This window comes from Heterocephalus glaber, unplaced genomic scaffold (genome assembly GCF_053883595.1).
Source record: "Heterocephalus glaber isolate CG9 unplaced genomic scaffold, H.glaber_assembly_v1.0 deba00001497, whole genome shotgun sequence".
NCBI lineage: Eukaryota > Metazoa > Chordata > Mammalia > Rodentia > Bathyergidae > Heterocephalus > Heterocephalus glaber.
Genome location: NW_028258320.1, coordinates 58,524,787 through 58,537,923, shown reverse-complemented (window position 1 = coordinate 58,537,923; position 13,137 = coordinate 58,524,787). Strand labels below are relative to the sequence as shown.

Here is a 13,137-nt window from a genome sequence, read left to right as displayed (position 1 = left end):
ATCAATTATACTGAATCCTTGCATTGCTTTAATTCACAGGTACAGACATTGATAAAGGGTTTATACAGGTGACATTATTTAATAAGGTGACTATTAGGGAATGTTTTAAAGATGTTACCACGTTAAGGAAAGCTATACTTCCCACAAATTGTGAATGACATAAAATAACGGTAATTAGATAAATAAAAGAAGCAATATTTAAAGAAAATTGTATATAAATTCAGTGTGGGTTTCCATCATCTAATTCTATTCATCAGTACTTTGCTCACTCTCATTTTTTTGTCCTTTCCAGCTTTATGACTAACTAAATATAAAAAAAACATAGAAAACACCAAAATACTCAGAAGACTGGTTATTTTGGTTTGATGGAATTATGAGTGACTTTTGTTTCTTATTAAAAGTTTTTGCAATTATGAATTTTTCTTAAAATGTATTTCAATTAACCTTTGCTATCTAACAAACTACTTTAAAATTGAACAGTTCTGAACAAGAAATATTTTTCACTTCTCATGATTCTGGGGGTTACTGGGATTGTTCTTTGGGTGCAGCCTGGCTTGGTGGGTCCTGTGGTCAGGAGGCTTTGACGAGGCCACAGTCACACTGCTGGTGGAGGGCAGGTTAGTTTGTCTAAAAACTCGGGACACCACATATCTATCCACACCCTGTCGTTTCTTATTCCGCCATGGGCCAGCCCAGCCCACACCATGTGATAGCCCAGGCCACACCATGTGATGCATTCAACGTCCAAAGAGCAGGAGAAGAGGTCAAGACCCAAGGTAACTGGTCTTCTCATGCCTCTTCCCAAGTCATGTTTTCTCATGTCTACTGGCACAAGCATGTCACATCCAAAACCAGGACTGATGGAGTGGGGCAGGAGATGCTATATATACTACAGGATCACCCAAAATAGGACTATGCACACAGAGTTGGGGAAGTCGTGGCTGTTCCAGAAAACACAAATCAGAAAGCAGACAGAAGTCACTTTCATAGACTAAAAGTACAGTAGAAGAAAACTTGTCAACAGATTGGAAACTTTGGTTGAGTGTTACAAGAAGCCAGAGTTTCAAAGACAAATTGATGTTCAGAAAGTGAGGAACCATTTGCAGCCAAGACTGATTATATATTTTAAAAAGTCAAAAGAGTGGAGACTCCTTGATTTATTGTTTGTTTGTCTGTTTGTTTGTTTGAGACAGAGTCTCACTATGTAGTCTAGGCTGGCCTTGAACCTGCTGTGTAGGCCGGGCTGGCCTCTGAACTCACAGCAATCCTCTTACCTCAGCCTCCGGAGGGCTGGGATTACAGATTTGTGCCACTGTGCCTGAGTCATTGACCCGGATCTTTTTTCAATTACATTTTTTTCATTCATTAAATGTTTATGGTAGGCAGGAGTTGGATTCCCATAATCTGGACCCCCTGTGTTTGTGTGTAATTATATCATGTTACAAGGCAATAGAGAATCAGGGAGCCAATGGAGTGAAGGTTGCTAGTATTAGCTGACCTTAAAATAGAGATCTCCTTAAGAGCAGGATAAGAAGGCAGAGAAGCCCACCATAGAGACTCAAGGGACAAAGAGAGAGGAGAGATTCAAGGTTTTGGTTGACTTGATTCACCATTGCTGGTTTTGAAAAGGCAGAAAGGGAGTCATGAAGCTTGGGCTGTCAGTGGCCTCCAGAAGGTAAGAATGGAACAGACCAAGGGAACCTGCAACACAAGGTCTGATCTCTGCCAACAACCTGCAGGAGGTGGGAAGTGGTTCCATCCTCAGCCTCACCTTGCTGACAGCTGAACTTTTGTCCAATGGGGAGGCCCCACTCAACTTCTGACATACAGAACTCTAGCAGTCTACATTTGTGGGGTTTATGTTGTGACCATTCATTCACGAGAAACAAATTAGAAACTGTATAAAAATGCAAAGAATGAGGCTAAAACTATCCACAACCCTATTATCCCTAGATTACATTTTAGTTCAGATATGCTTTTATTTTTTAACCACCTTAATTCAGCTGGGATCATACTGGACATATTTCTTATAAATGATGTTTTTGTTTTTATGGAATACATAGACAGTTTCCCATGTCACTAAACTGTCTTTTCTGTCCCTTAAAACAAAATTTTAATCAGATCTTGAAAGTGTTTATGTAGCAGTCACACAGGGCATGGGAACTTGGTGGAAGGGGCCAGGACTGCTTCCTGGAAGATAGGAGGCTGTGCAGAGAGAGTGGGTATACAGTGGCAAAGACATTACTGTGGCTTTCCTGGGAGGAGAACAAGCAAAGACACAGAGGGAGCTGGGGATGGTGGTGCCTGCCGGTAGTCTCAGCTACCCACGAGGCTGCAGCAAGAGGATCCCAAGTTCAAAGCCAGTTTGGGAAACTTAGAGAAAGCCTGTTCCAAAAATAAAAAGGACTGGGGGTTTAGCTCAGTGCTGGAGCACTTGCCTATCATCCACAAGGTCCTGGTTGATCCCCAGTACCAAAGAAACCGAAAACCAAAGCAAAGCAAGCAAACAAAAAATGCAGAGATAAGCTCCAAGTCCACTTCCTGCAGTGGCAGTAGCAGCAGGAGCTGGGGAGGGCTGGCTGCACCCATTGAAGCATTTGGAAAGCAACTTCTGAAAGATCAGCCTCTTATCTGGGGCTAGTCACTGTTTCCTTCAGGAGATTCCTTCTTGACAAATGATTTACAACTTTTCTCTAAAAAAGCTGCCATCTCCAGGAATGGACCATGCAAACCTGGTTTTCCTAGAACTGTGTCCAACACCAGAACACCACATTCCAGTGATAATGGCAGCCACACAGTTGGTATTGTGGAGCCTCTTGGAAACACAGAGATCATTCTAAATTTGACAGTAACCTGCTGCAGAACAGAAACTCTCTGACACAGAATAAGCACATCTAATTCTTGCCAACTTATGAGCAAGGCTTGGCAGAAAGGGAGGTGTCATCAGGTGTGATGTGCCAACTTTGCATACAGTATTCCGGAACTATGAGCCACAGCGTATTTTCTGATCTGGATTTTCTTTAAAAACTTGAATTCCAAGTAGCTGCTTAAATGGGCAGCAGAGTGGTGGGAAGTTCATTTTTATCCTCTGGGACACAGAGAAAAGAAATGTCCCTTTGTAAAAGCTTTCTTCGAGGTCTCACACAGCCCATCTACGTTAGTTACTTTTCTCTCATTGCTGAGACAAAATATCTGACATCCAAAGTTGAAGGGGAAGGGGTTCTTTGGCTTACAGTTCATAGAGGCTTCACTCCATAATCGGCTGGCTCCAAGGCTGGAATGGCAAACAAGCATCGCAACGGAGAAACAACATGGTGCACACAAGGTAGCAAAGGCAACAAGAGAACTTCACCATGTCATTCTGACTCTTTCATCCCATCCAGACTACTGGGATTAGGGCAGTGCTAAACCACTCACTCACGGGTAGTAGTTTATTAATCACAACCCTTAACCCCAGCATCACACATTCCAGATTCATCTACCTCTGACCACATGAGGCTTTGGGGGTCATCCAGACCCAAACCATCACAGCATGTTTGTCATAAAGAAGAAAGTCATTAGAGCTCTTTTTCTAGCTCTTTCCCAAGCAGAAGATAGGTACAGAAGGGTCTCTCTCTGCTCACAGTCATTCATAGGTAGCATATCCTGGAATAATTAACCAAATCCTATTCTTGCCTTCAGTCTGGGGAATGAGCTACACTGAGGAAGAAGTGGGCTCCACTTGCTCTAGGGCCACACTGTCCACAGGCTGAGTCGGAAACTGTAGAGCCCTTTCTCCCAGCCTCCTCCCTGACCGAGCTCCTAATCCAACCCTAATCCCACCTGGGCACTCTGTCTGCTGCCCTTTAAGACATCAAAGTGCAGCTGCTCTTTCCAGCATAATGGTTTTCTTTGTTATTCCTGCATGACTGGGACCTTTAAAATGTCACTTCCTTGCCGATCTCATTTGCTATAAGTGAAACGGATTTTAAAGTTAAAACCTGCAGTTGGAGGTTTATTCCTGGGGATTGTGTCTCTCTTTTTGCCTTCCACTGGCTCGCTCCTTGGGTCTGACACCCTGACACAGATATATAGGTCTCTCTTGCCAATCCTGGCATGGTTGGCCATTTCTAAATCTTTGCTCTCTGAACTTGCTGAGACATCCCTAAGGACATTCTACTGCCCTATGTGCACATTAGGGGTTGAGAAAACTACTCTTTTTAATGATTTTCATTTCTCTTCAAGCAGAAGTTATGGTTGTGTTCACTTTAGAAATGATTTTTTTTGCAAGATTTGATATGTTATAATAGAGACAACTGATTTCATCATTGCTGCACTGGCCTACACTAGAGCCCTTTGGTCAGTTTGTATACTTTGGGGCCATGGGCTTGGTTCTTTTGTTCTACATAGCAGTGAGAACATCCTGGCACCCACCCTGCACCCTGGCAAGAAGACTGGCAAGCACAGCAGCCTATCTTTCTAGGTCATTTCTATGTCATGCTACATTCCCTTCTGCCCAACCAACACTGAATCAAAGGGCACTAAATCTGCCAGGTCCTTAAAGCAGCCTTGCAAAGAAGCTTGAGAGTAACCAGTGAGGGTTACATAGGCCATGGGCAGAATGAAAGTGAAACGATGCATTAGGCATGGTGCCACATGTCTGTAATCCCAGCACTCTGGTAGTCTAAGGCAGGAGGATTGAAAGTTTGAGGTCACCTTGGACAGTTCAGGAATTAGTGAGACCTCATCTCAAAATAAAAAATAAAAGGGCTGGGATGTAGCTGAGTGAGAAGGTCCTAGGTTCAATTCCCAGTATCACAAAAGAAAGAAAGGAGGGAGGAAGGCAGGGAGGGAAGGAAAGAAGATGAAACTATTACCATTTATACAGTTTAAAAACATTTTTTCCCCGCTGTTTCTGGAAACTGAGATTTTGGAGGTGGGTCTTGACTATCAGGGTGCTGGTGGCTCCCCATCATTGCCAACTGCCACTGCACTGTGTCACTCATGTCCAAGGTGTCCCAGGTGTGATGCCTCATGAGCCTCCCCTGGTTCTCTGACCTCTAGGCTTAGCTCTGGTGGTGGATAAGATTGTCTCATAGGGTTGCTTCATCCATATAGTGTTTTGTAGGAATGCTGTGTCCAGAATGATCCTGAGGTTACACCTGAGCTTAGTATGAGAGAAGGCAGCCATTGGCCATGAAGTCTGCCTTAGGAAAGAGTGGGAAAAAATAAGGTTTCTGCCCAGCCTTGAAAAACATCCCTGTGCTCAGTTCCTGCCATAGTGCTTTCCCCTTCCTCAGCAGATAATGCCTGGGAACCAAGCCTCTTTGTAGACGCTGAGATCCTGACAGGAAAGGTAAGTCTGCTTACAGAGCAGATGTTCCCATACTGGAAGGGAGGCAGTCTTCTCACAAGCTCTACACACACACACACACACACACTCACACATACACACACCCTTCCCACCCAAGCCTTCAGTAGATGCTGCCTGTGATCATAATGTTGTTGAGTATTTCCCAGGAGGAAAGAGTCCTTCAAAGATGCCATTTTAATGGATTGTATGATAGAACTATTATACAAATGGATATACTAGTTTTTGTAACCATTTCATAAGACATTTAGCTTATTGACATTTTTCCTCTTAAAAAGAAAATTGCTAGTACATTTTGTACATAAAACCCTTGTAAGGTTAGAGTTTCAGAAACAGGGTTATTAACTCAAAAGAAACATACTTTTAAAATCTTGCATATTTATTCCTAAGTTGACTTCAAAAGAGTTGTGTCAACTTATTATCCAGCCAGTAATTTAAACATTACTTCAAAAATGTAAGAGCTTAAACAGTTGAGATTTACTTCTTAGGATGACATGAGTTACTATTTTTGTTTAATTAAAAAGGTAGACCATTTGAAAAATATAAAGAAATAAGACAAAAAATAAAAATAACATGAGGGACACTAGGAGTGAAATAGTATGATTTCTGCAGATTACTACTGAAGAGTTAAGAAAAAAATAATATATGCCATTTTATATAACACATGAAATATTACATCTATGTTACTCAATGTATACACACAAATATGCACAATATAAATTATAGATTATATACAATTTAATATGTATGACTGAGAAATATGATAGAGATTTAAATCTTTTAAAAAGTACTGCAGTAAAAGACATATTGCCATTAATTCCCCTCAAAATATTCCCACTTGTTTCAAACACATTTATCCCATCATTCTTGTCAATTTCTGAAACAGTTCTATAAGTCCTCTTTCATGAATTCTTTTTTCTTTTTTTTTTTGGTACTGGGGATCGAACTCAGGACCTTGCACTTTCGAGGCAGGCATGTTGCCACTGAGCTAAATCCCCAGCCCTCTTTCATGAATTTCTTACCAGGTATAATCAAAAGTATGTGAATGCTGCTGCCCAGTGCCATAAGTACATAAGGCAGGCTCATAAAAACATAAGTACATATTATTATGCATATATTATGTAAAACTTTTATATAGGCATACAAGATATATTATGTGTGTATGTGTTTGGAGATAAAGAACAATAAAGCACATGTATTAAAATGTTAATTCATAACCCTAGATGAAGATACAGGGGAATTCTTTGTACTATTCTTATAAACTAATCTATAAATATGATATTATTTCAAAAGAAGAGATTAGCTGATTTTAGTGATATACTTTCAGGGTTTTTCCCTTGTGCATGAAAGCATCATTTTCTGCCAGTTTAGGGTTCATATTATTTAGCTTTTTCACCACCAGGCTTTGTAATGTCAGTCTATTATAAATATGTTGCCATGGCTTTGTATATCATTCTATAGATGCAAACAATTTCTTTCTTATGAAACTTTTGTTTCCAGTTTTTTTACTGATAAAATTAGTATTTCCGTAAGTGTCCCTGGACATACATCTTAAGTCACTGTTTTGATAAATTCCTTTACTAGCAGTTGTGGATTGAAACGCACCCTGTCTAAAAGCCTCCTAACACAAACTGCCAAGGGCCAGACACAGGTTCCAAGTCACTGCCCTCAGATGGCAGCAGCACTACCTTTTCAGTAGCCAGGGGCACAGACTGGCTCAAAGCCACTCAGGTAAGCCTCATGTCTTCTGTAGGCTTGGTGTGTGTGGTGTGGGGGGCGGGGGGGGGGGTACCTCAAGGGCTTCAGCTGCAAGAAGCTCAAACCAGCCTTGGGAGAGTCTCATCCTCCTGTTGGTGGCGCAAATCTTCTCTGACAGGCTGAGTTCTGACTCTTCCTTCAGCTCCCAGGAGCCTCTGATCTGTTGTAATATAAACCTGCCGGGCACCCCGAAGCCTGGCCAGGGAGCTGCTCTCCATGGTGAGTAGATCAGAGAAGCAGTGGAGGAGCTGCAGGCCTGGGTACAGGGCAAGTTCCTAAGACAAGGCATGAACTGGGAGGCAATGACCCACTCCTCCAAATCACATGTGTTCACTGAGCTTTTGATAAAGGCTTTCTTTGTATTTTAAAAACAAAAACAAAAACAGGAAGGGAGGGAAATTCGATAGGATTAAATGTTTCATTATTTGTAACTGAATTGTCTCCAATGCAAGTAATTCTTAGCATTTTTTTGGTATGTTTGTCATTCAAACATAATGCCAATAGTTTGTTCACATCCTTTGACTTTTTCCATTGGAGTATTTTCCTTCACTGATCTTTAGAAAGGATTTTACCCTTTGACATACACAAGGGGTGATCAAAACATAAGATGAATGTGTAAATGAAAAATGTATTACAGTAAAAGACAAATTGCCATGAATCCTTCTCAAAATCCTTCCTTTTATTTCAAAGGCAATTATCCCACAATTCTTGCCACTTTTGGAAGCAGTTCTGGCAGTTCTCTTCTTGAGTGTATGAAGTGTTATAAAAAATACAGTGAAGGGCTGGGGATTTAGCTCAGTGGTTCCGCCACCTGTCTCGAAAGCACAAGGTCCCAAGTTCATTCCCCGGTACCAAGAAAAGAAAATACAGTGAATACCACTGCCAATTATCATCTAATGGAGAGACAAGATTCCAAAAACATTATAATATGTCATCATCCACCTTTCACCAAATCTGGTACTATATGACTTTCAGTTCTTCTCTAAACTCAAAATGATCATGAAAGGTAAATGTTTTCAATCAATTCAGTATATTAAGGCAGTCACAAAAGTGAAAATAAAGATACTCACAAGAGAGGATTTCCAGAACTGCTTCAGAAAGTGGCAATAAGGATGAGGTAAATGTGTCAGTAATGAAGGGGAGTATTTTGAGGTGAATTAATGCCAAAGTGCCTTTTATTATAACACTTAAAAAAATCTAATCATTCACTATATTTTTCTATCAAACTTCATAGTTGCAAGTATTTGTCCCACTTTTCCATTTGCCTTTTTAATTTTGTTTACAATGTCCTTTGGCATTCAGCAATGTTCAGTCCATTTGGACTGCTAAACAAAACAGCTTAGACTAGGGATTTATAAAAAGAATTAATTTCTTGTATTAGTCATTTTCCCATTGATAGGAAAAAGTACTCGACACTTGCAACTTAAAGGAGGAGAGGTTCATTTTGGGTCATGCTTTCAGTTCATGGTCAGCTGATGCCTAGGCAGAATGGCATAGTTAAAAGGAATCCAGGGCAGGGGAAACTACTCAGAACATGACAGCCAGGAAGCAGAGAGAAGGGAGAGGCCAGGGACAAGAATACAGCCTTCTAAATCACACCCTTAATGACCTACATTTTCTGAGAAGGCCCAACCTCCAAACCTGAGACTTTGTGGGTCATTTTAGATCTAACCATAATACTACACCCCTGGTCCAAAAAGGAGACCCAGAAAGATCCATATTCATCTAATTATCCAAAAATCATTTAGTCCATTCTCTAAGAGTTGGCAAAGTCCTAACATTTTCAGCATCGCTGAAAAAAGTCCAAGTCCAAAATCTTTCTGAGACTCAAGGCAAATTCTTACTTATGAACTTCCATAAAAAAGTCAAAAAGAAAGTTAAATACTTCCAACATACCATGGCATATGGTAAACGTTCTGTTGAAAGAGAAACAGGTCTAACCCAGGACAAGAAATTTACAAGATTAGCAGATAATATCTGTCCACAGAGTCAAATATGGAAGAGTGTGAGAGATCTCTCTGTGTGCTAGACATCCAAAGAATCCAGCTGAATGCCTGGAGCCCATGGAAATGTCCCAGTGCAAGTCCACACCAAATGGCTGAGGAGTCTACACTGGAAAGCCCATGGGTCAGCACCAAAGGCCAGAGAGTCTGAGCCTGCAGACTGAAAGGCCAGTGCTGGAAGCTGAAGAATCCATGCCCAGAATCAGATGATGCCCAAGGTGAAGGTGAAGACCAGAGCCCCTCCCAAGAGAACAGCAGCCATTTTTGCTGAAGGCAAAGATGATGGATGCTCAGGTGAAGAGAACACCTGAAGCTTCTCTGAAGAAAAGCAGCTGAAATCAGCAGCAACACAGTTCTTCCAAGGGAAATCAACATGAAATCCTTCCTTTCTGTTCTCCTTTTATACCTTCCCTCCTGGGCAAACATGCTGATTCCAATAGCTGAGCATTCCCACTCAAGTTACCAATTAGTCAATTAACTACCACACATTCCTATTACAAAAAGGAGGAATAGGGAAGCAGATAGAAATTGGACCAAAGGAATACAGAAACCCAGCAGAGCAAACATTAAGTCAGGTAGCTCTGTGTCCAGCTCCTGGGGCTAGTTGTTGTGAAATGTGTGTTCCAAAGGTCTTTGGTGGGTGGCCCCTTCTCATCACTGAGACACCCACAATTTAAGCAAGAAGAGGTTTATTTTTGCTTACACTTTGCAGAGGTTTCAGGACATAGTCTGCTGGCTCCAGGGCAGGGTGGCATGACAGAGAACATCTCCTGGCATGCCAGTGGGAATAAGAAAGACATCAAGGGAGGAGGGAGGGAGATATACCCTTCCAAGGCACTTCTACAGTGACCCACTTCCTCCCAGCATCAAATTTAGCTGTATACTCATCAGCTATATACTCATACTAATCCACACTGATGAATATAACACCCACATGATCCAATCACCTCCCAAAAACCCCACCTATGAGCTCATGAGGCTTTGGGAGGACATCTAGATCTAAACAATAACAGAGAAATGGAGTTGTTGCTGTGACTGTTTTAGAAGCCCTTGAAACTGGTTTGTGGGAGAAGTTAGGAAAGGTTTGGAGATGCCTGCTAGAGAAGTCTTAGAGTACTGTAAGCTGAGCTTGATCGAAGATTTTGATTAGAGCTCAGAAGATCAGAATACTGATAAGAATACAGATAGTAAAAGCCAGGCACAGGAAGTTTCAGTTAGAAACAATTAGGACTCTCTGGTAGTTGGTCTAGATGCAATGTGTGGTACATCCTGGCAGAAAATTTGTCTTCACATTTCCCATGTCCTGAGACTTTGAGGGAGACTGAGATTAAGAGAAGTGGACTAATTAATCTGGCAAAGGAAATTTCAAAGAAGCCCAACATTCAGGCAGTGGCATGGGTACCTTTGGCTGCTTTTAGCCAGATCTATAGTAAAAATCTGGAGTAATTAACAATGTGAAAAGTTTGTGGCTTCATTAAAAAGGAAGTGCCTTCAAAGATGGGGCTATGGAGAGCATAGTTGCTAAAATGATTAGCATTAAAAAGAAGCCAGGTACTTTGCATGAGGACAATAACAAAAACTGGCTTGAAGGCATCTCAGGAGTCACCAAGATCACACCCTTCAAAGGCTCCGGGGCACAAAACTGTAAAGCTTTCACTTAAGAAGAGTCCCTCCACTCAAGAAGGACTACCTAGAAAATTTCACAGTGTTCAGCCATCCAGGCACTCAGAGGCCTCAGCAACCATGGTCCAAAGGGACCTTGCTATTGCTTGAGCCGGCAGCAGACCTTGGCATCACCTACATGGTGCTGGTTTTGCAAGCATGCAAAATGCAAGAGTTATGGAGTGAGAGAGGCCAGGCATCATGCCTCTGAGAGAGCAGTATCTGAAGCTGTGAGTGAAGCCAAAAATACAATGAAGACCCCATAATATTGAAGATGCCAGGGACATGCAATGTCTGCTGAAGAAAGCTGCAAGTAGCAAGTAGAGCTACCCCACGAGAGAGGCCATAAGGGCTGTAACTGGCAATTTTGATGAGAAAGTAACTAAGGTGTTGTGTCTCAGTGATGAGAAAGTAACTGAGGCCCTTTGGTACCAATTTTCTCTATTAGTCACTTTTCCCTTGCTGGGACAAAATACTCAACACCCAAACTTAAAAAAGAAGAGGTTTATTTTGGTTTCTGGATTCAGGCCATTGTCAGCTGGCTCCAAGGCAGAAATGGCATGGTAGAAGGCCATGGCAGAGGAAAACTGTTTATCTCATGGCAGTCAGGAAGCAGAGAGAAGGGAGACGCTGGGAATAAGAATATACTTTTCTAAGTCATGCCCCCAGTGAACCACCTATTCTGACCACCTCCAAACATGAGACTTTTGGGAGACATTTTACATCTCAACCACAACAGTCCTGGAGGCTGAAAGTCCCAGATTAAGCAATCAGCAGATTTGGTGTCTGGTGAGGGCTGCTCTCCAATTCATAGGAGGAATGCTGTGCTGTGTCCTCACACAATAAAAGAGATGAACAGCTTCCTACAGCCGCTTCCATGAGCTCACCAATCCCACTCATGAGAAAGCTCTGCCTCATGATTTAATTGCTTCTTAAATCCTTAGTACTATGACTTGGGCTAGGAAAACTTCAACCAAAGAATTTTTGTGGGGATGCACTCAGACATAGCAAGCAGTTTCTCATTTTTGACTTCTATATAATTAAATATAAGTTCACTCACTTGTTCATTCTTTCCTTCCTTTCTTATTATTTCTTCTATAGCTCAACATTTGTAGAAATGGTTCTTTCATTACTTTCATTAGAATGGTTTTACCTGCCATATGCTTATAAATTATTTATCAATGTATTTTCTTCTAGGCCATTGATTTCTTTGGCAGTGCTGGGGATTGAACATAGCACCTTATATATGCTCTTCACTTTAATTTTTTGCACTGCATCCCCTCTTGAATGTCTTTAGGCATGTACCTAGCACAGTGTACCAAGTAAACAATCACGAAATGTTTGCTATTGACTTGAACGCAAGGTAATGAAAACTCTTTAAGGTCTAATGACTTTTGAAAAGTATTTGCAAGGCTGCAAATGAGAATTCAAGGAGCAACATCCCAAATGGTACTCTAGAGCCTCTTGGAGGATCTGGCTAATTAATTCAAACTCCATGTGGGAGCTGCTCCCGCTAGGATGGTATCTTCCAGCTGTTTGGGGATGAGTTTTTCCAGAGCCCAGGAATTCCAGGATAGGGCCAAGTGAAGACTGAAAATATCTTCCTTCCTCTTCTTTTGAGGTTTGAACTATGGTGTGTACCTTCCAAGGATGACAACTTCTAAAATTCCCACAGCTGATAATTCAGGCGTGTCTGCAAAGAGCAAAGCCAGAGCCTAGCTTTAAAGTGAAAGTTGTATGTACAGCTCGCAATAATGAATCGCCACTGCACATCTTTTTATTGTGACTTTCAGTATGTACAGTAGAGACAAAAAGAACATCATTTGTGGTGGGCCCCACTCATTGTGGTGCCTGGACTTAAGAACCCATTTTAAAAAGTACCTACAAACAAAATAAAACCCCAAAAAAGTACATTCCTAAAAACACATGCAAAGTACAGTGCCCCTATGCTTTCTCAACTTTAAGAAACAATCTTTGGTTTAAAGTCTTGCTTTTTGGACAGAATTATTGATTCTGGGTTGACTCCATGACTGCATTAACTTTCTTGATCATTATAAATCAGCATTTGTGGAAGTCTTTTTTCACCTGTATCAAGAAAAAGGAAGCTCGAGATTCTAAATAAAGTGTCTGGAGAAAACCAGTGGGTATATTGTACAGATTATGTTGTCAATAATGCATTTTAGATGAAGTTACAGGTTATTAATAATATATTTTAGGGATATGCATGTATTCTATAGAAGAAAGTCATGAACTTTGAATTTTTGTATCACAATGCACTTGTGACCTATATTTGATAAAACCTTTTCTTCTTAAAAGTTCCTTCCTTGATGCAACTTTGACAGTTTGAGACTCAGGAGTTTGTTT

At 41.1% G+C, this 13,137-nt stretch overlaps 1 protein-coding gene across 2 annotated transcripts in view; it reads right to left on the bottom strand.

The window, feature by feature from the left end:
- Window positions 1-13,137, bottom strand: part of CUNH10orf90 (chromosome unknown C10orf90 homolog) — a 265,804-nt gene that overhangs the window by 5,901 nt on the left and 246,766 nt on the right. The window lies entirely within an intron of this gene.